Genomic DNA, 27,424 nt, shown 5'->3' with positions numbered 1-27,424 from the left:
ACAGAAGGTACCTTTTCGGTTTTGTATTAGAGATCAAACACCAAGCCACATCCCCAGTCCTTTTTTGTATTTTATTTAGAGATAAGTTCTCTCTAAGTTGGTTAGGGCCTCGTTAAATTGCTGAGGTTAGTTTTGAACTCGCAATCCTCCTGTCTCAGCCTCCCAAGCTGCTGGGATTACAGATGTGCACCACCATACCTGGTTGGAAGGCATATTCTGTCAACTATCTCACCATGCGTTTCTACTTCTCCCACCCCACTGGCCCAATGCCCAGGAGTGAACCCAATAATGGTAACTGCCATAGGTGAACCTGTCTACTTAGTCACAGCTGGGTGGGGGAATGAACACTAACTCAAGATTAGCTATTAGATTCTCCCAGAATTATGGGTTGTGAGTTAAGAGTCTTAGACTGAAAACTAGGAACTGTTTCACTTTTGTGGCAGTAATCAAAAGAAAAGCTTCTAGCTCAGGTTCCAAAGGGGCCCTAGTCCCTCTAGTTTTTCAAGGTTAGCATCAGATTCCACGTGATACTATACATCTTCCAGTAGGTTCCCTCACCACTATTTTCTCAGGTAACTACCTGCAGCTGGAATCTGCAGTTTATAAGTTTTCTTACTATTATTAATATTAGTACTAGTCATTGCTATAGTAAGAATAACAATAGTACTAGTATTAACAGTGGTGATGTCATCCAGACTTTTATTTCTCAAAATTTCACACAAACTCTTCCCATCCTTTATGTTTCATTTCACCTTTATGTTTTATTTCCATCCCTCTGATAGACTTCAAACTTCACTCTTGAATATGTAGCTCCATGAAACCTATATGATATTACAGGAAGAAATCACCCATTAAATATTTGTTGAATATATGGAAGAAATTTTGAAGGAAACAAAGTTATTTCAGCAATGTAAGAATCTAGAGAATATACTCGAAAACAATGAGACTTTCGTCAAGTGTTTTAAAGCAAGGCATTTTAATAGGCAATGGTTAAAAAATGTGTACATCTTCTTTTGCCTCTGAGTTTCAGAATAAAAGTTGAACTAATTTATCATTTTCTCTCAGTTAAACACCACTTAGTAAAGGTTGGAAAGAATAGAAATAGGTAGCCAAAATTTTTCAATATTTAATTAAAAAATAAGGAAACCTTAATGTTAAGCTTCTCATTAACATAGAGTGTCTCCATAAAAGATCTTTTCTCTGCTTGCCAGAACACAGACACCCCCTTCAGTCTCCACGGCTCTGTTACAGTGGACACACTTGCAATCACCTCTGTAGGCAGGTTTTTGTTTGAGGATTTGAAGTGAATGGCTGTTGAGGGCAGCTTTTGTGAACCACAGGGAACCAAGTTGGCTGCTGGAATCTATTAGTTTATCTAGGTGGTCCTGGTCACTGGGAGGAAGGTTTGGACTGGGGATGCTGGTTAATTAAAAAAGTAAAATATTATAATGATGAGAAGTCGAAAAAACACCTGTGGAAACAACCTTTGTATTAAAAAAAAAAAAAAAAAAATCCTTCCTGCAAAGGAATTAGAAACTCTGTGAGCTTGTTTGGATATAAATATACAGCAGACTCCACTGTCTGCCTGGACTTTCTATATGGGACTGTGCTGGCAGAAGTTTCATCTGGCCCAGTCCTGGTTCTATTGTTTGAAAAGGGCAGAGGGTTCTTTTACGGTGAAATGGAAGGAGAACAAAAATGTGCTTTAATTTATTTTTATGATAAATGTCACTAAATCAAAATTTAAAGCAATAGATTTTTCAGTTTGATGCTCATAATGTAAGATGGAGTCATTTAATAAGAGATTGAAATGAGCATTTGCTAACAATGAAGTCATTATTTTAATGAAACCTGATCAACTTTCCTGAATAATTTGGGATTTTTTTAAACAACATATTTCAAGTAAGAAAAAAAGGAATAGACCATACGTTTGGCAGAAATGAAAAATGGTTACTATGGCAGCTTGATTTGGACATGGAAAACCTGTTTCAAGCTATTCATAAACCCAACTCTTGCAAACTATTTATTATGTACAATAAATTATATGAAACATGTAATGAAAAAATGAGAGTGACTTGTTTTAGAACTCAGAGAGTTAATGAAAACTATTTGAGGAGGAGGAACTGGGTAAGATGTGGATCCTGATGCTCCTGCTGAACTCAACGAATTTTTATCTATTCCGAGAAGACCCCCCACTTTTTACCAGTTCAATGCAAATGTCACATTCTTTAAAGAAGAAAAAAAATTGGGAATTTTTCCTAGCCACATAAAGGGCACCATTTTCACAATTCAAACAATATTCATTTCGCCTCTTATTCTTCATGAGTGAGTGAACATTTCTCGTTACAAACCCAAGGCGAAACTTAGAGAAAGTGCTAGAGATGGAGAGGGATGCATTGAAAATCTTCCATTCTGAGTAATTTATTCTGTATGAGTGCTATAAAAAGACAATAGGAATATATTTTGAAGTGGGGCATGTATGTTTCTGTGAATCAAGAGAAGTTGGCAAATCTGTGTCAAAAATATGTATATTTGCATGTACCTGGAAAAGAAAAGATATGATTTCTGATCACAAAAATATATAATCTAATCAGCAACATAAAATTTACATTCTCTAAGCAGGAATCATTAGAAGTAATACATAATCAGGTATTCAGTGATCTTGTATGGATAATAAATGACATGGAAACTTAACAATGGTGCAGAAGGATTTAGGTAGAAATAGGATAAGTGGTGTGTTGCTGTATTCATTTCAAAACCTGAAGACTTGTGCTTTGCAGGATGGAAATAATTTGGAAAAGAAATGAGGAATAGGAGGACAGAGAAATATTTAAGGCAGGGGTCTGGTGGGCAGGACAATGTGTGCTAATGAGAGCAGTGCTTGGCATGTTTTAAAGTATTTTCCTATAAAATAGGCAGTAAACATTTCAACCTGTGTTCAAAAATCTATTCAAAAAAATGTGGGTGGCAGGAGAATGAAATAAAATCCTATAGTACAGTTACTGAATCTGTGAAGAAGTCCAAATAAACTCTCTCTTTATAAGCAAGATGAAACAGAGCTATATTCCTGGAGCCTGCACCATCTCGGTGCCTCCATTTCTCCATATGTAAAATGGGTATGGGTAATGCCATATTCACCCAACAGAATTACCTACAGCACTACATAAGTCAAAGCTTGTAAACAGTAAGTATATTTAGCATGAAGAGAGCACTGAATCAGTGGCTAGTAAGTTAATATTAAAAATTTTAAATTGTCTAATTGTTTAATATTAAAATATCTACATTGAGCAAATTTTAGAGTTATCTTCTTATTTTATGGCAAATTGTAATTTTAATTTAACTTAATTTTTAACAGCTCTGCTGAGAAATAACTGACATATAGTAAACTGTACATAATTAGGATGTAAAATGTAATAGATGTTGACAAACAAATACAACTGTAAAAACATCACTACAGTCAAGATAGTGAAAATATTTAATACCCCTGAAAAATTTCCTCCTGTCCCAAAGTAATCCCACATGTCTATTTCTTCTCCCCATACCACTGTCCCCTGGCTACTATCTGTATGCTTTCTTCTTTATACACTAGTGTGCATTTTTTAGGATTTTGTGTAAATGGAATTAAATAATTCTTATAAATTCTTTTGTGGGGGGGAAATGTCCAGCTTCTCTCGTGCACCATGTTTACACCAAGATGAATCCTTTTTTTTTTTTTTTTGCGTGCATTATTCTTTTTTATTGCTGAATGATATTTCTCAGCAATATTGTGGTATAACTATGCCACCATTTATTTTTTCATTCACCTTTTAAAGAACATGAGTTTTTCTAGTTTTTTACTATTACAAGGAAAACTACTGTGAAATTTCATGTATAAATTATGTATGAACACACACTTTCATTTTTCTTGGGTAAATATATAGAAGTAGAATGCTGGGTTGCTATTAGTATGTTTAACTTCCAAGAACTACCAAATGTCTCCAAAGTGAGTGCACCATTCTATAGTCCCACTAGCAGTGTTCCTCTATCAAATGTTGATAGATCAATGTTTTAATTTTAGACATTTTGCAAGGGATTTAAGATGTACCATTTCAGTGTTAATCTGCATTGCCCTAATGATTAATGATGCTGAGTACATCTTCATGTGCTTATTGGCCATGCATACACCTTTAGTGTAGTACCTGTTCAAATCTTGTGAATATATTTTACTGGGTTACTTGTTTTTTTGTTTTTTATTATTGTGTTTCAGTTTCTCTCACTCTGCATCACATTTTATTCTTTTAACTGTCAAATAGTAGCTTTTAAGTCCAACTCATCTATTATTTTCTTTTATGAATTGTGCATTTGATATGTCTAAGATATTTTTGCCCAAACTGTGTGTGAGGTGGTGTAATTCTGGCCTCAGCAAATTAGTGAGGCCCTAAGCAACCTAGTGTCTTGGAATAAAAAGTTAAAAAATAGACTAGGGATGTAGGTCAGCAGTAAAGTGCTCCTGGGTCACCAGGTCAAACCCAGATTAAAAAGGAAAAGAGAGGAAAGGAAAGAAGAGGAAAGGAGAGGAGAGGAGAGGCGAGGAAAGGAAACGAAGAGAGGTAGGGAGGGAGTGGGAGAGAGAGAGAGAGAGAGAGAGAAAAAAAAGAGGAGGAGGGAGGGAAGGAGGGGAGAGGAGAGAAAGGAAAAAAGAAAATTTTGCCCACAGTGTGGTGAATAAAGTTCTTTTTGACATATGGTTATCTAGTTATTTCAGTTTTATTCATTGAAAAGACTGTTTTCTCCATTGAGTTCTTTTTGCACTTTGTCAAAAGTTGAGAAATCATCTACATATGGATCTATTTCTAAATGCTCTATTCTGTCCCATTGATATATTTTTCTATCACTCTACTGATATCACACTATGAAGATATTTATAATAGCATCTTTTTCTTCATAAAAAAGTTTCAAAATCAGGTGATGCAAGTTTCCAAACTTTATTCTTCATCTGTTATTCAGACTTTTCTAGGTTCATCATGTCCATATGAATTTTAGAATCAACTTACTAAATTTGACTTTAAAAATCATCCTTGAATTCTGATTAGGATTGTATTATTTCTCTGAATAAATGTGAGGATAATTGTTAGGGAAAAAATCTTTCTTCCTATGCTGGAATCTATATTTCTTCATTTACTTGTATCTTGTTCAGTAATGTTTTCTAGTTTTCAACATGTAAGTCATTTATATCTTTTTATGATATCTATTTCAAAGTATTTTATGCTTTTGTAAATGATATAGATTTTTAATATCAATTCCAGTTGCCTGATGTTAGTAAAAACACACCAATTTTGTTTATTGATCTTCTATTCTGCAACCACCCCAATTAATTCATGGCTTCGTGGGATTTTATATAGATCATCATTTCATATGTGAGTAAGGAGTATTTTACTGTTTCCCATCTCTAATTTTTCTCTTCTCTCAATTCACTATCTAGAGCTTTCAGTACAATTCTGAACAAAAGTAATAAACATACATTCTTTCCTTGCTCCTGATCTTAGCTTTCAGTCCTTCCCCATTAAGAATGGTTATGATATTAACCACTTAATAATTCGAGTAACTTCTCATCTATTCCTGATTTGCCAAGGCTTAATAGAAATGGATGTTGGATCTATCCAGAGCTTTGCTTATGTTATTGGGATAATTAAATGTATGTTTTTTCTTTTTTAGTCTACTATAAATTACATCCATTGATTTTTCGAATGTTAAACCACTTCCTTATCCCTGGCATAACCCTACTTGTTCATGATGTCCATGCTTTCTATATACTTTTTCATAAAGCTTTTTCAGCTTTCTAGTATTTGTAAAGAAATTTTATATCTATGTTTATGAGGTAAATTGATATGTGGTTATTTGTTTGTTTTTTCCTTGTATTTGGTGTTAGTACTGAAATAATGCTGGTTTTAACTGAGTTAGAAAATATTCCCTTTTTTTCAGTGTCCTAGAAGAGCCTGTGTTGAATGGTATTATTTTTTTTCCTTACACTGTCCACTGAAGCTGTCCGGACTTTTAGTTTTCTCTGTGGAAAACATGTTAATGACATAAGATTTCTTTAATATAGAAAGTACTGCTCAAGTTATCTATTTATTCTTGAACAGACTTTCATAGTTTGCAACTTGAAAAAAATCTGTTTTTTCTAGGTTGTCAGATTTATTGAGACTAAGTTTTCATAGTTTTCCATAATGATAATTTTAGAATCTGTGGAATCTGTAATATCACTTCTTTTCTTCATAATATTAGTAATTTATATATTCCCTTATTCCTGAACACATAGAGGCATAACAATTTTAGTGATCTGCTAAACAACCAGAGTTTGATTTTTTTCTTGGTTTTATTTATTAATATTTTTATTGCTGGGTATGGCAGTGCATGCCTGTAATCCCTACCACTCAGGAGGCTGAGACAGGGAGATCTCAAGTTCAAAGATAGCCTTAGCAACTTAGCGAGGCCCTAACCAACTGAGACCCTATCTCAAAATAAAAAAATAAAAAGAACTGGGGATGTAGCTCGTGGTTAAGTGTCCCTGGGTTCAATCTGTATTTTCGTTAAGCCAAGGCTATTGATTTGGACTTTTATTTATAATTTCTATTTATTTATTTCTAATGACATGTGTTTAAGCATAATGTGTATATATTTTCCTCCACACATGACTATCATTATATCTCACTAATTTCGACATGTTGCATTTACAAGTTCATTGATTTCAAAATATGTTTAAATTTCCATTTTGATTTCTTATTTAACTCATGGGGTATTTGGTATAATCAGCCCTCAGTATCCATGGGTTCCACATCCATGGAGTCAAGCAACTGCAAATCAAAAATATTTAGGAAAAAATTGTGTTTGTATTGGTCATGTACAGAGAATTTATTCTTGTCATTATTCTCTAAACAATACAGTATAAAAACTATTTGCCTAGCAATTTTATTGTTTTAGATATTGCAAGTAGTCTAGAAGTGATTTAAAGCATACAGGATGATGTGTACATGTTACAGGAATACTATAAAGACAATAACATACGCTAAAATGACAAATAGTATGCCATTTTATATAAGGTACTTGAACATCTTCCAGTTTTAATATCTTCAGAAGTGCTGGAATCAATTCCCCATGGATATGAGGGACAAATGTATTGTGTTAATTGCTTCCAATTATTTGTGGATTTTCCAGAGATCCTCTTACTATGGACTTCTATTTATGCCGAAGTGTAATTGTTCTGGTTTGGATGTGAGGTGTCTCCTAAAAGCTCATGTATGAGACAATGTAAGAAGATTTAGAGGAGAAACTTGTTTTATTGCTTAGAAAATGTCATACTTTGATAAATATCTTGTATACCCTTGTGGGGGGGGGGAAATGCATTCTGCTGTTCTGTGGTAGGGTGTTTAACAGATGTCAACAAGGTCTAGATGGTTGATGTGTTGTTCAAATATTCTATACTTTCACTGATCTTCTGCTTGCTCATTCTTTTAACTATTAAGTAAGGAATGTGAAAATCTCTACTGATAATAATTTTTGTTTATTTATCCTTGAAGTTCTATGAATTTTTTGGTCATGTATATTGTTAAGTACATAAATACTTAGGATCATGATGGTCTCTTGATGATTTCATTCATACCTCATCATGAAATATCCTTTCTTATCCACAGTAATATTCTTTGCCATATAATGTAACTTATTTGATATTTGTGTGTCCACTACAAATTTATTTTGGAACATGCTATTTTGGTATGTTTACCTTTATCTTTTCCAGCACTTAATTTAAATTTGTTTGTGTCTTTCTATTAAAAGTGTATTTCTTATAGGTTCAAATATGATCTTACCTATTTATCCAATCTGATAATCTCTGTCATTTAACTGAGACATTCAGACCATTTACATTTAATTTGATCATCTATTTGAAGTTGTACTTTAACTCCCCCAACTACCTCAGCCCAAGAACTCCTTATTTTCCTTTCTTTTATCACCATCTGACATAACTATTCAGTTCTAGTCTCTGGGACCTTTCTATATTTCAAACACAAGTACTTTCCTGTCTCCTTTTGTATTTACTACTTCCTCTGTTTCAGTGATTCTTGTGGCAAGCATATCTATGATTTTCTCCTTTAAACCTTTCCTCAAATGTCCTCTTTACCTTGGGGTCCTCATGGATTATTTTGCTTAAATAAAATTGAATCTCTTCCTTCACTCCCTGGTTTTATCTATGTTCTTTCCTATTTTATTTTCTCTCAGGAGAACTTATAAAATGATACACTGTACATTTTCTTTTCTGCATGTTTTCTTTCTCTTAGTAAAATGGAAGCTACATGTGGCCAGAGATGTTTATCTGTTCTTTTTTTTGCTACTTTATCCCTGGCACCTAGAAACATACTTAGCTTGAGGTAGGTATTTGGTAACTATACCAGATTTTAGTTTATTTATTTTTTTCTGGCCTTGGAAACCAACTTTATAATTTATAGGGGTATTTTCAAACGGATAAAAACTACTTCCATGTCATATTTGGATTTGAAAATATCTAAGTTGCATTATTCCCTTCAGAATTCTATTTTCTGGAGGCATACCTTTCTAAGGAACCAGGAAGTAACCTGTGCATATGAGTACCCAAAAAGTCAACATCACACCATATATATGGAATTCAACTGAGAACTCTCAGTGCCTCATCTCCCCAAAACTTCATTAATTTGATTTATACATAACCCTATCAAACTTACTGTCCAGCTCGTGGTACCACAGCAGAGTAGAAACTGCAATGTAGTCAGGAAAATTATTTTTATAAGTCTGTTATAGGTGATAGGAACTAACATTGGTTTATTTTTTTATGCATACAATCTATCATTTAATGCTTAATACATCACTCTTAAATATATTACTGTGTTCATTTTACAGGTGAAGGTATTGAGGTTAGGGTGTAAGTGACCCCAAATCAAGAGCTGGGATTTTATACAGCTTTCTCTTCCTCCTAAGTCCATTTCTTTGTAGCTACATCATGCTTCTTCACTGTTAATGGCAAGAGTGGCAACTGATAGTCCCCTAGCAAGGTAAGAATATAATCTACACAAATATTCAGACCAGAGACCATCCTACATACCACAATTGGTGTTGAAGATGTCATCTCTGGATAGCACAGCAGAGTCATTAATGTTCATAATGATAAAACCAAGTCATCAAAAAGAGATTAATTACATTCCATCTACTCTGTTTAAGAAGGCAGAGAAGTGTGAAATCCATTTTAGAAAGATTTCCATCAAAAATGATTAAAATTTTCAACTATCCAGAATGATTCATTCCCTGGGGTTTCTACATAGCCAAATATGTAAATGAAAAAACATAAATATTGCCCATTTTCCACAAAACAAAGCAAACAAACCACATACACACAAAGGTGCAGAAAAGATTCAACTGAATTGCTGTTTGGATATCCCTACAGTGCTTACCAGGGTGAATACCTAAGCTGATAGGCATCCATTTTTTTAAATAGCGTGTTTATTTCCTCATTGGTCAGTTATCCATTTGAATGGTTAGTGCCCCTGCCAGGAAGGTCTTAATTATTTTGATTCTCTTTTCTACTGTACAATCTTAAAGGGAGGGGCTAATGTATTCCCCACAGTTCTGAGCACAGAGTTGAAATGAGTGTGTCTCTTTCACCCACAGCTTCCTAAAAACATAACTTGGCCTTAGGTATAAAAAAGAGGTTATTTTATTACTGAATACTACTTGATTTGAGTTTCTGTTATAAAAACAAGAAACAACTGTATTCCTCATCTCAGTCTAGTGCTTGGTATATGGTAAATATTCAATAAATATTAGTTAAAAGAATTCTTTCTACCAGTAGAAAATGGTTAAATAAATTGTGTTAAATTGCAGCACATCTAGGTGATAGAATGATGCCTACCTATTTCAAGTAATGAACTGACAGATGCTCTTATGGGTATTTATTCACTCTGTATCCTCATTTACTAAAAGAATTTTTGACTTTTAAGAAGCACTCAATAAATATTGATTGAAAGGATGAGTGAATAAGTTAAATATAAAATTAATGAACAAGTTATAAAACTACTGAATGTGATTAATATGACAATTTGAAAGAGGGGATACACATATAGCTAAATCAAGAAATCTCTGTGATGCTATATGGCAAATTATTACCAATAATTACTCTAGTAAATCCCTACTTTTTACTTTATTTATGCATTATTTAAATGTTCACAAACATGCATATTACTTTTATAATTGAAATAACTTATAGTATTACCATCACAAAAGTGTTTCATTATATCAGATAGTCTGAAAATTAAGTGTTAATGATAGAAGGGAAAATTGAGATGCTATCAGCTGTCCACAATGTAGAACATTTCCAACATACTGCTGCTAGGACCAAAAACAATGTCTCTATATTAAGAAAGCTTAAGTGGCCAGGTAATGAAGAGGTGTGAAATTAACCAAAAAAGGAACCATCAAAAATAGTCAAAGGAGGATGGATGGGAAATAACTTGTCAATGTGTGTGGGATTTCCTTTTGGTTATTAAAATGTTGTGAACTAAATAGAGGTATTAGTCATATAACATTATGTGTGTCACTGAATTGTTCACTTTAAAATGGTTAATTTTATGTTATGGTAATTTTACCTCATTAAAACAAAGCAAAACAATATATATTTACCAGATGAAAATAAAAACAAAGATACATAAAAGTTTTGAGAGTCCTCCAAGGAAAGTATGGGGAAATTTCTAACAGGCACTAATTCTCAAAGTCAAAAAGAACCAGTCGTAATCAACCAGAGTCCAATTATAAAAATAAATCCTAGCATCTATTCTAATAAGAACCTTCCAATTGATCTTACTTCCCAAAGCAAGTTAAAGAAGGGAAAAAAATTATCAACTCTTGATACCAGGAACAGTCAACCATTCTCAGTTAGGTTGACCACAGGCTGTGCAATGAAGTTCTTATCTTCATAGACACATGTTCTTCATTTTTTTATCCCCAACTTTGGTGGAGTGTCTGGCATGGTACACAGTGGTTGTTGAATGAAGTAGTTTAACAAGAGGCTTAATGCTGCAAGAAATGGCCCTTCAACTAAGTTTAATGCTGGCCAATGGAAGACTAAAGCCAGGATCTCCAAATCAAAGCATGCAACATTCTCAGAATAGCTTATTCTTTTTGGATAGGGCCTTCTGCCCACACAAACATCTAAGAATCTATCAGGAAGCTCATGAAAGGAATATTCCTGGATTGTTCCTCCAGATATTCTGGTTCAGGGAGAACCTGTAAATCTGTTTTGTAGAAGGTTCTCAGGTGGTTTGATGTAGGTGGGCTGTAGACCACACTTTTAGAATCCCAGTTCTAGCCTCCATTCACCTAATGTGAACTGTTTTCCCTAATTTGTGGCAGAAATGGAAGCTTGTGACAGGGATGGCCAATGTCTTTTCACATAAAGAATTATGGAATAAGTAGCCACTAGTCACTTTTGACCTGTTTTCATTCAATGTAAGAAGTATTTTATTGCCATCAAAACTACACAGAAAATGAAAATGCCTTGTGGTGTTACGAGCTTTAGAAACATGGTTGAAAGGAGCATTTCTTAGGGAGTTATAATAATTCTCTTTCACTAAGAGGGATTTCAATTGGTTGGCTCCCAGGGTTCCTTCCAACTCAGGTTCTCTGATTCTATAATAAAAACAGCTTGAACAGGCAAAAGAAGCAGATGATGCATATATATCTAACTGCTTTGAGAAATGTAAATTTCTGTAAAATGAGAGGTATTATTTATAATACTCTTGATTTTGGGGGTAGTATCTAACACAGTTTTTTGAAGATTTCTGAATTTCATTTTTATTTGCATGAAAAAATTGAATAGACTATTGCATTCAAATAGACAACTTTGGAAGATAAATTTTATTTGTGCAATATAACAGGAATGAGATTTTTCAAGACCTATTTTTGTCACTAGTTTTAATAATTTTTACTTTTTACAATTTAAAAACTAATGGTGAAACATTTGCAAAATTCAGAGTAGTTTTTAAAGGGCATAATGTAAAGTCACATATTATTTTACCACTGAGAATTAACCTCTAGTAACATTTCGAGCTGTTCTTTACCCCTCCTACTCAAATACACATACAAACACACACACACACAAATTCACTGTGGTAATTTTACATATCCTTTGAAAACATACTCTTAATCAACAGTATACTATTCCGTTAAAAGACAAATGGATTCATGCCAGAGTAAATGGTCCATGAGTCAAATTTGATGTTGACTAGTGGGGAATTGAATTCAGGAACTCACAGCACCAACTTCAAACTGAAGTATGCAAAAATAGAAAGTATTTGAAGATTTAATCAGTTTCCTGTCTTCACACATTTAGATTATTTCCATTTTCCTGCTATGGTACATATGCAATGAAAATGCTTGTATCTGGAGCATTGATTTACCTCCATGTATTTAGGATGGCTCCTCAGCTATGGAGACTGTTTCCAGCCCTATGAATATTTGTAGACATTCCATGCATATTTTCAAAATGCTTTACAGAAAGATTGCACCAATTATGCTTCTCTCAACTATGGAGGAGACCTCAGCACAAGCATCAGTAGTAACATAAAGAACAAAACAGAAAATTTTCCACCAAATTTAATGGGCAGAAATTTGAAATTTTTTTCCCCTTATTCTCCTTTTATCACTAACAAGTGAACTTGAATATATTTGCAGATCTATGTCTCTCATGTATCCTTCTTTTAATGTTTTAGGTTGGTTTTACTTCTGTGGTTTAACATTTCTTTGCCTATGGTACAACCAGGATGAAGTTTATTTTTATTTATTTACTTACTTAATGAAGCTTAATTTACAAAATTCTTCATGTTTCTTAGGGGGAAAAAGTGGATTGAGAAGGAGAACATTTTAAAGAGGAGGACATAGTTATCAAGTTATTTTAATATTTTTATTATTGAAATTAAAGATATTGGTGGTGCTTCAGTATTTACGGAGTTATGAAGTTGCATCTTTTTTAAGGAAAATAATATGACAATAAATATGAATGACTTTTTCAAATGCTTGGGAAGACACGGTGCAATACAAATATACATTTTTTATTACCTGCACCAAAATTTTGTTTACAATAAATCAAAATGATTCTGTCAGAAAGAAGTGATTTCAGATAATGTTTTGTTTTCATAATTTTAAAAATTTCTTCAAATTTGACAAGATTCCTTTAACATCTACAATAATCAGAATATCCTACAAAAATTACTTACAAAATCATGTCTTCACTATGTGGTATTTGTTGTAACCTAACAAGTTTGTGACTCATCCTTGAAATGGCATCTTTCCTCTGAGTGACCACCAGCAGGTGTTGGTGACATTTGGCTGATGAATATGAGAATGTACAGTCAGAAATTTCTGAATTTCATACAGTGTGTTTTTGTTCCATTAAGTTTTTCCTATAAAATAAAACATTTGTTAAAAGAGTAAAATAAGTACAATGCTAAATTTTAACATTTCTATAATCTGTTAAAATAATTAATTTTAGAGGAAGATTTAAATGAATACTACTCTCTAGATGCTATAACTTTTTGTCAATAAAATTTACTTTAATCTACTTAAAACTACTTTGTTTTAGAAAATAAACTTCTCTTTTTTTTAAGAAAATAATAAACTTCTTTTGTTTATATGTGATGCTTGAGATGCTGCAAATTCTTTGGATTGTACTGTTTCCTTGAAATTTCTCTCTTTACTATGTCATGCAAAGGAAAAATTTCTTTCTCTTCATTTATTTGTTTTTACTACCTTCACTGAAAAATTAGAAACGACAGACAGATATCATGGCAACCTAAAAAATGATCTCAACAAATCATATTTTCTAATATTTTTGTTCCTCCCCTGTTAGTTTGGATATCAAAACATGTGAACTATAATTTAACAGGTGCAAAAAGGAAAAAAAGGTTAACACTCACTTTCCATTATCAGTCTAAGCATTCAAGCCCTCCATCCCATTGGGTACTGGGAAATATAAACTTAAACTTGGTAAAGAATCCCAAACTTCTGCATTTACAACAAAGTATTTTGGGTAAATACCAATTAATTCATAGAGTAGCTGCCTCTTAGTGATATTTCTCTCCTTTTTTTTTCCTGTTTCTCAAGTAGTACCTGGGTTCATGAAAAGAATTCTGTATCCTTGCAAAGAGGAAGAAGGTCTGCATGCTGTCCTTATCTTTGCTGCCCTTTGATCTGACAAAGGCACCCTGGTCTCCTTTAGTCACTAGTATCTGGCACTAGTGCCCACTGAATTGTTGCTGATACTGCTTTCTTTTTGTGGGGTTGAAGGGATGGATATAATGCCATTGCTGATACATATGTCTGGTGAATTTCAATGAAATGTCTTGCTCAGTCTTCACTCCTTTATCTCAGCTTTTAACGACTCTGTACAATCTCTGGTCAGCTGCCTTTCATCAGCTCCTAGCCTCACCATGGTGGTCCACTGAAGGTCTGTTGCATGGTAGTTCAACCACTTTCTTGAGCCTCTCAGATTCACAAGCAAACTTATAGATCTCTTCCATACTGCCACCTTTTCTCTGCCTTACTATGTCATCCCGAACTCTCAGTTTCCCCAACGTTGATGTGAGCTACATGCGAAGGTTCCTCTCGGTCCCTCTTGATTAAATACAAGTCAACAATTTCTAAAAAAACATCCTAAGTGGCATAATATGGCCATTGAATTTGTCAGGTTTTGTTGTTGTTGTTTGTTTGTTTGTTTTTCCCCAGATACTATAATTTTCTGAGCTACAGCCTGAAACATCAAGTACTCAGAATTTTTTTCGGACTTGGGTATTTCAAATCTAACTTCCTTCCCACTTACCTTTTGTATTTTCCTAAAGGAAAATCCAGGACACTCCATTTGAATTCTTGCTTCCCCTCCCTTGAATTCTCTCAGAACCACTCTCAGGACTGTACCTTTGGCTTTCTTTCGGTTTAAGTTTCAGTTTTCCCACATCTAGTTCTTTTTCCACTCTACACAGAAGCATATTTTCATTCCTCCAAGATTTAATTTGTATACATAAGTAGCTCCTGGAATTTAGAAACATCTCCTCCATTACTACAAATCTCGATTCACAAGATTTTTGTCTCACTACACACTGATGATTAAATAAAAAACATGAACAATGACTCTTTTTTCTCTTTGTATTCCTATTTTAATAATCTAGTCCTTTTGAGATAACAGATGCTCTGACTAAATAAAGGGAGGGTTGATTAATTTCTTCAAAAAGCCTTCTCCTTGTTTTAGTTGAAACTGATGATAGTGAGAAATTACTTTGTCTTCCACTTGTTTTTCAAATTCATTTCTTAGTGACCCATTCCTTTCCTCCAGAACTTACTTTTAAAAACAAAATAACTTTAAATAAAGATATACTATAATTTATCTTCAACTACACAATAGTTTCCATATCGTACTATGAAGATTTCAATAAGAATCTTCAAAGTTTCAATCCAATTGCAAAAGCATCATGTATATTTAGCCAACCTTCAATATTGTGAATAATGTAAGTGGAGAGGTTTACACAGGAAAAGACAAGATCTTCATTCTACTAATACATGCATAATACAATCAGAATAAAATAGAAGACTAGAAATAATCGTGCCAACAAGGTTTATGGCTTGTAATAGGTACCAAATGGACACTTATTGTCCTATATTATCTGTTGAATAGCAAAAAGGAGTAGGCAGTCTGAGCAACATGATCAGAAAATGAGTCAAGAAAGACATAAAGCAGTAAAAGAGGGCTAGACCTCACACTGCGGGTAGAATCGGGGCAGGTGGAAATGAAGAGAGCAACTATTCCAGGCTAGAAGAAAACAGCATGGAGGATGGCTTGGGAAAGAAGACTCATGGGTTCAGAGGACAGTTTTGCTGTATTAAGCTTTAAGTTGGCTGAACAACACAAATTCTAGAAAAATGTGTTCGTCTTGGCATTGTGTTCTTTTCCCCCCCACCTCCATATTTTTCATAAAGCAAGTGCTTTGTCATATTCTTCATGAGATTCCTGCTGGCTCATTTCACTGCTTCTGTTTACTTGGTCACAGCTGTCCATGACTGTCTTTCTTCTCCCAAGTGGTCTGACTCAGCAAGTTCATGGCAAATAATGAGCAGCCCAAGGGTCAGTCCCAATAGGGCTGCAAGATTTGACTTTGGAATAAATCCATTCTTGCTACTAGTGAGGTTTATGAGAGTACTTTTCTTCTAATCTTGTAGCTTAATTTCCATTGAAATAATAATAACATAAAGTAGCTAAAGAGAGAGAGAGAGAGAGAGAAGAAAAAAGTAGGCTACATTTTTCTCATTCTTTCCACCACTAGATATTTTGGGAAATAAGAATGTATGCATTACTAAAACTCTCTCCCAGTCTATAACTCTGCTGCAACTGCTTCTTCCAGAATCCGAGTGGTTTAGAGACTCATCTCAATGACTTTTCCTTCAACTTTATTCTCCTTGATCTCCTCATTTGACACTTTAACCAAGATCTCTTCAAGTGTTGTTTTTTCCTTCCCCTTTGGTTTCTAGAACACAAACTTCTGATTTGCTTCCTACCTCTCTAAACAATTATTCCTTTTGCCTCCTCTCACTCCCCAAATGTTATGATTTGAATGTTGTTTGTCCCTCAGAGATTCATATGTTGGGAACCACTGTGATGTTGAAAGATGGTGGAAACATTTTAACAAATGAAGCCTTGTGGGAAGTGGTTAAGGTGGAAATGTTGCCCTGAGAAGGCAGTGAGAGTGAGCTCATTCTCAGAGAGTGAGGAATTATAAAATAGGAAGTCTAATCCCTGATCTCTAAAATCCTCTGGCTACTTACCTCACATGTGCTAGCCATAATGCCATACTGTGAACAGCCAAGGAGATCCTAAACAGATGCTTGTGCTATGCTCTTCAATCTCCAAGCTCTAAACTCAACAAGCCTCTTCTCTATATGAAGTCCCGTGCCTTGAGTATTTTGTTATATCAGCAGAAAATGTTTAATACACCAAATAACAGGTATTTTCTAAGATTCTGCCATAGTATCTATTTTTTTCTCCCTGCAATGTCTTCTTTGGTAAATATTATGTACCTTGAGTATTATTTCTATGCAAAAATAATGTATAATCTATATTTTCAGTTGAGTTTTCCATTGGATTATAATCCTAAATTTCCAATCATTTGCTGACGATTACCACTTAAATATTCTCATCAATCACTTCAGTTCAATGTGTCCAAAACTGAAGTCCCCACTATCCTCATGCGTCCTTTACTTCTCTGTGTCCTTTTCTGGCAGTATTGTGCTAGACTTGGCTCCTACCAGTTTATGAAGACTCATCGTGTGCACCTTTTCTCAATCCCAAAGTCAGCCATGGTGGGAGCATTTACACTACTGATAATGGCAAACACTACAAACCAGAGCTTTGTTTTCTTTGTTATTTTCCCTTCTCCTTCATTCTCTCATTCCTTTCTTCTCTTTTTCTGAAAACTGAAAGTTTTCCAGCACCCTACTAATTTTTGTCATACCACTCTCCCAGTTACCTGAGTTTGAAATGTGGCAGTCATTTTGGACTCTTCTTTTCCTTACCCCCTAAATCCATTCCACTGTCAAGTTTTTTAATTTTCAGATCACTGAAAACCTTACCACCTCCATTATGTCTGGCCTAACTCTTGCTAGGACCTTTCTCCCAGTCTTTCCCTTATCTCTAAGTGACTGGGCAAGTGTTGCTAAATTAATCTTTCTTAGGACCAGCTCTGACCATAGTCAAAAGTTTCAAGATTCTTCTTGTTTAAAAAATGTTTAGAGTCATTAATTTTCCATCAAGATCAGTCATAATCTGGTCCCCCAATCTCACTCCACCCTGTGTCTCAGTGTTTCTATTTGGTATCTCAGGATCCTGAACTCCTAGTTATTTCTGGATTATAAAAAGTATTTAGGAAAATCTGAAGGATCACATTATCTAATTGGATCTATGGGGATTTTTTTTTTTTTTTTTTTTTTTTTGACTATGTGTCTATTTATTTTCCTCTCAAAGACTACATTTACCACACACCAAATCTTACCTATATGGCAAGGTTCAGTCCAAGGTCAACTTTCCCAGTCAAAATGATCCATTTCAACATCTAAGGACCCATCCCAGTGTACTTTACTTTTATAGTCATATTTACAATTTCTGCCTTTTATTAAGATTTCCTGTGAATATACTATATTCTATTTGTAAAACGTGGGCTGGGCCATGATGATTTTCTCCTTAGGTCTAAGGGGCATACAACCAAAATTTGTTGATAATTCAATTTAAATGAATTAAACTGTATTCAGTATTTTTTTCCCAAAATTATCTAGTATTTTTTCTTTTATTTCTTTTATATGCTGATGGACCTTTATTTTACTCATTTGTTTATATGCAGTGCTGAGAATCAAACCTAGTGCCTCACACATGCTAGGCAAGCGCTCTACCACTGAGCCACAACCCCAGCCCATATTACTTTTTCTTTTTAAAACATGTTATAATGGAGGAAGAAATTTTAAAATTATATTTGTAATAGTATTCATTAAGAAATTGAGGATGCTACTTAGATGAGATTGTGACTGGAACTTCAAATTTCCTGCCTCTCCAACATTATTTCCCACCATACCTGCTCTTACTTTTTATATTCTAGGCAGAGTTTGCAAGGATGGATGATAGTTTGGTTCATACCCATATTACCTAGACATTAAAGGAGAGATATTATAATATACTAGACTAGACTAAAATTTCCATAAGGATGGAGACCATAACTGTCTTAATCTCCAAAATATCAAGTTTGACTCAGCAATGTTTTACAAAATTAATGAACCCCATTGCCTGTGTTTTCATCAACTCCATAGGTAGAAGAACTAATACCATTCCTAGCATTTTTTGCAGAAGTTTATTTTTCAAGGTTTTTTTTGTTCCAAGTTACAAAACCACTGTGTTGTAGATTAAGGACTTTTCTCCAAGGGCTTTATTGGTTTATTTATTTACAGAGTTTGACTATAGCTTGGCAGATAGCATCTGTAACTGAGCACAGAGAAAGAGTAATCGGGCACTGTTTTAAAATTTACTGATGACCTCTTACAAAAGTAATACTTTAACGTGGGCAGCTTGAGTAACATCCCTGGTATTTTTTACCCTTGTTTGTCTCTGTTGCATGATGTCTGGCATCCTTAAGTGCATAGATTAGAGTTAATGATCATGGCATCTATTTATCTTGTCTAAATATATTTACCTTGTTCTAATCCTAGAGAGGATTGTATGTGTTTGTGGAAAGTTGTGTGTGTGTGTGTGTGTGTGTGTGTGTGTGTGTTTCTTAACATTGGATCAGGAGATTTCCCCTTTGTTTTATTCTCTCATCTGGGAATGGCTCCACTAGCAAAAGCCAAAGATCTCTTCAAAATATGTGTACACAGACTGGTTGACAATACAAATTGTTAAACCACATGAGTAGATGCCATAGTCTAAAGAATATCACCATAGGCCAAGATCCAAAATGAGAAAAAGACATTTCTGAATCCCATGAAGGTGACAGATAACATGTCAGGGCTTAAACGGAATTGGTGAAATAGCTATTAATATTCTTTCTATTGCTTCTAGTACGTATTGTTTCCCTCATTCTCTCAAAGCAGCATATGTTTTTATTAAATATTAGTATTTTGTCTGCAGCTGATTGCTTTAATTTTTGTTATCCCTCATTCCTCATAGCAATATTTACGATGAAATCCCTGGTCTACTAAATACGCCTTTCTCATGCTGGCTTTTAATGTGTTCCATGCCTCTTGTGTAGCTAACAATTATTGGATTTGGGCTTATGGAAGCTTCTGATAAAGTGTAGCTTCCAGAAACATATTTTTTTTTTTTTGGTATTTAGTGTTAAAATGAAATAGTAAGGTCCATTAACACATCTGACAATCCATTTCAAGATATCATGATTCTGAAATATGAAAGTGAAAAAAGCATTATCTTAGCCTCATCCCTTCCATTTCTCTCTATGCGTAATATTTTCTCGATTAGTGTGGTTGGTAGACTGTTGTTTAAACCAGTCAATGCAAATTAGCCTTGTAATTTCCTTTGTAATAAAAGTCTGTTCTTGCTCACCTAATCTGCAGTTGAGTATTATTCAGGCTGTTGTTTTGTGGTTCTATTAAGGACAAAGGAGTCAGAAGAGCGGTAAATATAATCTACTATCATCTAGTTCAGATATGGTTTTTAAATGATTCCTTTTCTACATTAGTTTAACATAAATTTTGTGAAACACTGGCTGTCATCTTTGAAAGTGCTAAACCCTATATTTATTTTAATACATTTCTTGGAAAATAGTGCACAATTAAAACTTCTAGCACACATAATAGTAGATAAGGTATTTTTCAAAATATTTTAGAAGTTCATGCCCATGGCTAATGACCAAACATAATTAATGCTCCTACCAACACAGGAGGAACATGTGTACATTTATAAATAATGTGAGTTATACTTTCATTGCAGGAAACGTGGTTTTTAAATTAAATAAGTCTTTAGGCCTTCTTGATGATGATGATAATGGACAACAATAACTCATACCATTATTGAGGGCTGCCATTTGCCAGACTCTTAACATAAATTAACCTTAATCTTCACAACAACCCTAAATATATGTTATTTCCTATTCTACAGGTGAAGAAACCAAAGCTAAAAAGATTATATAACTTTCTCAATACTCCATTCTGAAAAATTACAGAGCTGGAATATAAAATTATGTCTCACTGATTTGGGTGCACATCCTCTTTGAATACCTTGCTCCTCACCCCCAACTTCTAAATTGCTGGATCTCACACTGGAAAATATGAATTTGCTAACAAGGTTTATATAATTGCTAATTGCCTAAAATAATTTATAACATTTTTCTGTGGAGAAAGTTTTTCTTTCCCTATAGATATTTGTAAATAAGACCCTAAATGATGATCTTTATGGGAATTTTATTTCAACTTCACATTGCATGCAAGTACAATTGTTCCTTGGTATTCACAGGGCATTGGTTCCAGGGCCCCTTAGCCCTGTGAATATCAAAATCTGCAGATGCTTAAGTTCTTTATGTAAAGTGGCATTGTATTTGCATAGACCCACTAACATCTTCCTGTACACATTAAATCATCTCTATATTACTTATAATACCTTACACAGTGTAAAACTACACAAACAACTCTATACTATATTTTTAGGGGAATAATAATAATAAAATTGTCTGAATGTGTTCAACACAGGTGTAATTTTTTAAAAAAATATTTTTAATCTAAGTTTCATTGAATCCACTTATGTAGAACCTGTGGATTGAGAGGGCTCTCTGTATAACTTGACCTCTGACTGGCCCCTTGGTTCCCACAGTCAACATTAATGACCTTCTCTGTCCTCCAGTTGTTTATACCTCTTCCTAGACTGGGAAAGACAAATGTTCTTTGAGCTTCTCAAGGAGAGCAGGAAACTGTCTTACTCATTTCTTATCAACACCTCTTACAATGCCTGACATTAAATGAATAGATACATAATTGTTCTCCTTTAGGCCCTGATGGCTACATTGGGGCCTCAAGGAAAAGGGTCAGAATCTACCCCCAGGTAGTAAAATGTGTTGAAGGGATGAGTTGGTCATTGAATTCATTCATCAAGTTCTTGAGTAGAAAGAAGCAAAGCAGAATAGCTGCCCCCGCCAAAAAGAAAACAAAAACAAAAAACCAATTGTCTTGCCACCAATGGGTCCTTCATGGAATCATTTGGACAATAGTAAGATAAATAACAACAGCACCAATAATAATAATAGTAATAGCAATAGCCATCAGTCAATACTCCATTATCTCCCAGATACTGTGCCAGCTTTTTTGTATATTAATGTTATCTCATTTAATTCATAGAAAATATGGCTAATATTATTCCCATCTTAGAAAGGAGGAATATGAAACTCAGAGAAGTCACTGCGATGAAGTGTAAGCCTTGAGCTGAAAACGAGTCATCTTCCTTCAGCTCTGGCTTTCCCTACAATACCAAATCTGGAATTTATCCAGAAAAATAAGAGGTTCCTGTGTTTTATAAAATGCTACTGTTTCTTTCACATACTTTATGCAATTAGATTTATAGCTGTGCAATGAGTTTTATAAACTATTTATATACTTAAAATATACTCTATACCAAACAAAAGCACATTGTTATTTTCATGGAATTATTAAATGTACATCCAGGATTTGAAAGCCAAATGAGGTACACACTGGTCACATTGTTATTGCTAGGCCTATTTTATGGAGGGGAGAGCATTCAGGGGTGTGTGCTGTGTTACCCACAATTTTAAGAGGCTGCAATTCTTAAGCTTGATGATACTTTCCATGTAGTTTCATGTTTAAAAGAAAGTCCCCAAAACACATCATTATATTACAAGCTAGATTATTCCCTATCTGATGAAAGACAAATTGGGAAATCTTTGAAGTGTTGTATGCAGCAGCAATTTCGAGTGATAGCTATTAGAAATGCATGTAACCTTATTATGCTAATATCCAAATAAAAGATGGGGGCAGAAAGAATAAAATACAAAGCAAACAGTCCGTTCTTTACCTAGCATCACCCTGGAAGATTTCTCCATTCTGGTTCTACTTCTTATTACAACCTCCTAATTTAGTTTGTGTTTATTTAATTATTTGTCCATTTCAGAAAGAAAGTTACCAGTAAAATGACTAATTTTTAAAAAGAAACCAAATATATCTCAGAATCTCTGCCAATGTGTAATGTCTTCTAACACTGGCCAAAAATAGCAGTAGACTAATTTTGAAATAACTGTGTTCTCTGCAGAGTTTTCAATGATATTCTCACTTGCCCTCCTTTCTTGAATCCCCCACCTCTAAACTTCCACCCTAGGCAAAAAGAAAAGGGGGGGGGGGGATAACAGATTACAGTAAATTTTGGCAAAGAATTCTATTTGCATCATTTTCTTAGAAGTCACGTGCTTTGGATTTCCTCTTGTTTATGATATATTAAAATGCCTTCCAGATGTTTTTAATTATAGAAAAAACATTTTCAAGAAAGCAGAGTAATCCATAATAAAATTTCCTCTTTTTTTTTAATGGCCAATAAATTAGTATATTCCAGCTTATCAAACTGCTCCATAATTCTGAGAGTGACCTGTTTCTAGAAGGTCAGGCATTGAGCTAGACAACTCGATTTGGGCTGAGGTTGAGTTTTACCAAGAACACTTTCAGTTCCTGTTTCCAATTGAGGCTGCTCTGTGCCTGGGGCCTCCCCCCATGTAAAAAGCCATAGGCTGGAAGTGCTTAAATGTCCCACACAAATATAAACACCTCCCTTGTGTTGGGAAGATGAAAGGAACAGCTTATTGATATTGTATATGCTAACATTTGGATGTGGAGTGGGACGGGAGAGACAGCGTTTAACTGCTGGTATGCGATGCTGAAGCTGGGCTGCTTGAAGAGGTTTTCATTTACTGATGTTGGACGCGTGCCCAGACTGCCATAGTAGAATTTAGGGAGAAACTCAGAAAGGAGTAGAACCACAGAATGGTTTGGAGGAACATCCATGTGGAGCAGAAGAATAAATACGTATGAAGACTGTACTTCAAGAAATGAAGGGACTGGTCACTGGGGAACAGTTTTAAGCCCCCCAAATCTCTCCCTGACCCTCTCCATTTGCACTTGAAGGTAACTCTTCGTTCATCCTAATACTGATTTAGAGTAAGATGAAATTTCAATTCAGTTAAAGGAAAAGTGGACAGGGGAGGGCTGGAAGGATTCTTAGACCACTTTGCTTGCTATTTCAGGCTTAGCAAGGAGATAAATGTGGGTTGGTGGGCTGCGCTTTGTTTTGTTTTTGTTTACTAATATTACTAAAGCAGAAATCTTTGTAGATTATGGACCTTGTGGTTTTTAAAATGTAACTGCTAATCAGCTGTCATATGGAACAGACCAGAAAAACTGCAAAAGTATATATTTTATGATTTAAAATGCAAATTTAAATGGGACGTGTGCTGTTCTCACTTAAGGGAGAATTTTCTTGTCCTTATCTCTCTCACCGTCACACCCCACCACTTATCTTTATTATGACTTTAAGCCTATTTGCCAAATATGAGCAAACATGTTAACAATGATAGCTTTGGAAAGGTATTTTATCAAAGAGGAGTCTGCAAAGAAGTGGTGCTTGAGGAAATTTTAAATAATGAAAGTGAAGTAGTATAACAGATATAAAGTGGACAGTCAAGATTTATTGAGCACCCACTACACATAGGAGAAAGAGAGTCTTGTAGAAGAGAGAAATTGAAAGAAATTTCACTGAACAAGAGTAGATGGGGCAACAGTGGAAAGCTATGGGGTAGTACCCAGAAGACCTGCCAGCCCAAAGGTTAGAAGCCTGGAATTTACAGGAAAGAGTAGGAGGAGTCAATGGGTGCCCTGTAGAGAGAGAAAAGATTGCCAGTGGGTCAAGGATAGTCACCTTCCTTTAGGACTTTGAATTTTACAACCAAGCATAAAATACCAGATGGAGACAACATGCTACTATTTGTTTCTGTGGCCAAAATAACTGAGATGGATATTATTACCCTATGTATACTTACATGAATTGTGTGAATCTACATTGGGTACAACCATAGAAATGAAAAGTCGTACCCCATTTGTGTACAATGAATCAACATGCAGTCTGTAAAAATAAAATTAAAAAAAAAAGTGTCTGTTGGGAATAAGCAAAAGATACCAAAACAAATGAACTCATTGTAGGATTCTCTCTTACCAGCAGCAGCATCTTCAATGACAGCCAGAAAGGAACTAGATGGAAGGAAATACCACTCAATCTTTTCTACTGGTAATCAAGACCACTTGACTCAATGAAAGAATTAGAAATTTGAAAGAATCTTTGGGAAATGTTATATCTGGGAGAAGAGGGAACCAGCATATAAATCATATAAAATAGGGTAAATAAGGCAACCTCCATCCGGAGCAAATTGAGACTTTCTAAGTTACCAAGTAGCACCACCTTAATGTACCAAGATAAAGAAATAAAGATTGAATGGTTCACCAACTCAGACTAGCAAACATTTATTTCTAATTTGTTATGAGTTAAACAGAATCCAGACACTGTTCAGGAAACAAAAACTACCAGCGACACTAGAATAAGCACTCCTTCAGTTTTTTAGCCAGAAAATGCACCTGTGGATGTAGCTATGGTCAAAGGACATTGCTCCTCAAGATAGGAAGCTCACTGTGATCAAGGAGCGTTAGTAGGAGATCAAGTGGAGAAAGGAGGAAAGAAGGGAAAGTCCCCATCCCTTCCTTCTGACTTGCCAAATCAAAGCTTCAGTCCATGGAGAATAAATGTCTACTCTGGATCTTGATATGGTCCTGGCATGAATGGAGTTAATTTTCTTGCATTCCAGGTGAGACTTGTTCAGAAATAACCCGAATGAAACCTGAGGCTACCTCTTTCTTCTCCCATCTCTTCTGCCCCCAACCCTGCCTCTCACCATTCTAGAAACATTGGCTTTTTTGCTGCGTAAGGACTTGGAAACAAGTGTGTTACTGCCTCGCACTGTTACCTGGGGGTTCTCTGCCTGAGTATACTCACCCTAGGTCTCCAAGTGGCTCATTTATCCTCAGGGATGTCTGCTCACATGAGTCTTCATCAGAGCAGACTTCCTTTCCCTTTGCTTGGTATTACTTGTCTTCTGATTATTAATCACTACCAGATAAACTATATAACTTTTGGTTTATTTATTTTTTCTGCCACTTGAATGCAAATCATATGCAAGCTGGGCCTTTGTCTCTTTTGCTCATTACTGATTTCCCAAGCCTAGGACCATGCCTGGCTCATAGAATGTACCCAATAAATATTTGTTGAATATGAGTAAGTGTCCCCTTGGCACAATGCTTTTGGACCGACCACTGAGGAAGAGTAGAGGCATTTGGGTTGAATGAATCATGAAAGGCCTAGGGAAGACTGTATGTCTACAAATGGTGAGCTACAAAGTTCAGTGGTGAGGGAGGAGAGAGTAACATGGACAGAGAGGAAGATTTTTATACAACAGTGCTCTTTAAAGGCTGTGCAGTGTTAAATCACAACGAGAGCAGGGTGCTGTGGCACACGCCTATAATCCCAGCAGCTCAGGAGGCTGAGGCAGGAGGATCACAATTTCAAAGCCAGCCTCAGCAACTTAGTGAGACCCTGTCTCAAAAAACAGGCTAGGGTTATGGCTCAGTGGTTAAGTAGACTTGGGTTCAATTACCGTCACAAAAGAGAAAAAGAAAAAAAAGAAAAGTTTCAATGCGATCTGAGGAAAATTGCTAGAAGTAGTCAAACCTCTGTAAACTAAATCATGAGACATAAGTTAAAGAAGTGGTGATTTTTCTTAGTGTAAAGAACATAAAATATTGAGGAGATAGGAGTGGGGGTTAGAGGATGAAACTATACAGTTATCTTTAAGTATTTTGGAGAGGCCCTCTAAAATAATGAGTAGACAATATCCTATTCTTGAGGGGGGCACAAAATTTCAGGAAGATTTGCCAGTTTTCTTTCAAACTTTAAATTCCATCACTGTGCCAATTCAGAGATAAACTGAGAGGGATGTTTTAAACTGGATATCTGTCTTAGATGAACCGTTATACCTTATGACTCATAAAAAATATTGTCCAAACCAGGGCTGCAGTTAGTGGTAGAGAACTTGCCTAGTATGATCAATGCCCTGAGTTTCAACCCCCAGCCCCCAAACTAGGTTTCACACACACATGCACAACACATACATGATGGGGTTTTAGTTATGACACATCATCCAGCCAGTTTCTAAATCAGATATATAGAGGACACTCAAAGTTGAATTTCAAATAAACAATAAACATTTTTTTATCATAAGTGGGTAACATGTAATATTTGGGGAAAGACTTATACCAACAATTTCTATGTTGTTTATCTGACATTCCTATTAAACTGAAATAATCTGAAATTATAAGTTTAAATTTATTCTACATTCTATCTGATAAAGTTCTGCTGTGGGAAACGATAATAACAAAAGAAAGGTGTATGTGATTGTTTGAAATTCAGAATTTACATAATTAATGTAGTAAACATAAAGCAGGGGATGAGGGATGGGAATTCATTCATATATCGATGACCATTATAACCTTAGGCAGATTTCGGATATTGATCTTGTAGCCACAACAACAGGTGGACTTATTTTTTTGTCCCCATTTTAAAATCGTTTTTTGGTTGGATTATTTTACAGTTTCTGAGAATTTTAAAATGTGTTTATTTTAAGGCAGCTTTTTCTGTTCTTCATATTGCCTCTAGAAATTCACAGAGGATTTTGTTCTAAATGATGCACAGCACATCATGGTGATTATTTGGCTTTATTAGTATCTTCTTATCAAA

At 34.8% G+C, this 27,424-nt stretch overlaps 2 long non-coding RNA genes across 2 annotated transcripts in view; one reads left to right on the top strand and one right to left on the bottom strand.

Annotated features, from left to right (window-relative positions):
• The window catches only part of LOC306668292, a 56,412-nt gene that overhangs the window by 20,978 nt on the left and 8,010 nt on the right, over positions 1-27,424 (bottom strand). The gene's annotated exons all lie outside the window — the stretch shown is intronic.
• The window catches only part of LOC306668274, a 56,248-nt gene continuing 52,144 nt past the window's right edge, over positions 23,321-27,424 (top strand). Inside the window, exons 1-2 of the long non-coding RNA XR_013765806.1 lie at positions 23,321-23,712; positions 24,800-24,977. This is a non-coding gene — a long non-coding RNA (uncharacterized lncRNA). The remainder of the gene's footprint in view (positions 23,713-24,799; positions 24,978-27,424) is intronic.

Source organism: Sciurus vulgaris (assembly GCF_902686455.1).
Source record: "Sciurus vulgaris genome assembly, chromosome: 1".
Taxonomy (NCBI): domain Eukaryota; kingdom Metazoa; phylum Chordata; class Mammalia; order Rodentia; family Sciuridae; genus Sciurus; species Sciurus vulgaris.
The sequence above is the reverse complement of the archived record's forward strand: the minus strand, read 5'-3'. Positions and strand labels throughout refer to the sequence as shown.